A 1,918-nucleotide genomic window follows, 5' to 3' on the forward strand; every position below is an offset into this window, starting at 1 on the left:
CAAGCATAAATTGGCCTTTAATGGCACAATGCAAGCAAATGTCTACCTGTCTACATGAGTTGATGCAATAGGCTAGTTTACCTTATATAGGAAATTTGAACCAATCTGACTGTTTTATCCGGTTGAATTGTCTGTAAAGTTCCTTGAGATGACGTGTGTTGTGAATTGGCGCTACCTTAATAAACTGAATGAAATTGAACGAGTAACAGGTTTCAGCTGTTAATGCTGTTTATTAAAGTCAGACTGAAAAAATAAAGATGAAGGAAAAGAGACACCTGTTGAGGTGATCATGGCTGGATAAAGGGCAACAATGATCAGACGCAGCAAGGTCTGTGGAAGTTACATGCCACCCTATTAATGAATGGTCTCCTTTAGTCTGTTTTCATGCATGGAGGCCATCAGCCTGTGGTTCTGCTGAGATGTAATGGAAGTCCAGTTTGCTTTGATTGCTACCTTCAGTTAATCTACCTTGTTGGGTTTGGTGACGACAACCCAAAGAGCAACCGTGGAGTTTGGGTCAGATGAGTTTGCAGGCCAATCATGAATTGAAACAACAGCTTTTTGTGCTTTTGGGAGCATGGGCAGCAATTCCTGCTGATTAATGATATTAGCATCTTAAAGAAACTCATCAGCAGAAGTAGGCATACTGTTCAAAATTTCTTCAGATCTGATCGGCATGCTGAGGGAACACCAGAACCGTGTTGAAACACTAATTTACATGATACCATTGAGCTCAACGTTTAGATGTCAACACACTCTCTGTTTACATTCCATAAACATGGCGCAGCTCTGGTGAGAGGGATTCTGACAGATAATAGAGTGAAACAATAAAGCATACTTATTATACCGTGGCTTCCCTACATGTTGCTCTCCATTGTTTACTTTCCTGAATTCTGTGGCACTGGTGACATCATCGCTAACCCAGTGGCGGGGACACAGAGACCCATGTTTAAAAAACACTACCTACTGTCAGTGGTAAAGAGGCTTTAGGTGATCTCTGCTCTAAATCATTGAATGTAAGAAATCCACATTGAACTTTAATGAATGTGGATTTTCTCTCAATCCTGGGAACTAGTTTGAATACTAAACAAAAGTGTAGTTGTGTCTCCCCTCTCCACAGGTAAAACGCTTGTGATGAAGTCTCTGGTTTAAAAATGTCCCATATGTTACCCATGCAGAGCCTTCCTTTCTGCAAAGTGCCCCTTTGTGAGTTTTCCCAGTCTCTGTCCATTTAACAGGAAGCTCAACTTCTTGGATAGATTTTACTTCAAAATCATCACCTGTTGCAGCTGCACCTTTCTATTCCACACTTTTTTCTTCCACTCAACTTTTAGTGAATATTCTTAATTAAAGCACAATGTGCACAACCTCTTTTGCTTCTTAAACTTTTTTTTTGTGCAAATCTCTGGTGTTGCTGATATTTTTCACATTTACATTACTTTAAAACTTTCCACAGCTGTTATTTATTTTCTAAATTTCCAGATACAGAGTATCGTAAAACACTACAAACAGTACAATACAGTACAATACTCTATTTGTTTTATTTTTAATATCTGTTATTTTTATTCACATTTGTAAGGTGCGCATTGTGTGACCACTTCTACTATAACCAATAAAGGGATTTTCTATTCTATTCTTTTCTAACTTTTCAGTCTTTTCCTTCTTGTTGAGTGTCCTTTGGAAATCTGTCAAGTTAGCAGTTGATGGCTATGTTTGATAGTTCCTGTTATGAGTTTTGACATTTTATTTTCCAACTGCACTCTCTCCTTGAGAGGAGACAAAACCAAACAGCAGGGCCAGCTGTGTTTCTATGAAAATAATGCACTGTGTCATCAACATGGAGGTTGAGAGTTGCTTGAATAACATTCTGATCCATAACACCTATTAGAATACAAAGTGTATAAAAAGTGTTTATATA

This window comes from Cyprinodon variegatus, unplaced genomic scaffold, assembly GCF_000732505.1.
Source record: "Cyprinodon variegatus isolate N-32 unplaced genomic scaffold, C_variegatus-1.0 Scaffold239, whole genome shotgun sequence".
Taxonomy (NCBI): domain Eukaryota; kingdom Metazoa; phylum Chordata; class Actinopteri; order Cyprinodontiformes; family Cyprinodontidae; genus Cyprinodon; species Cyprinodon variegatus.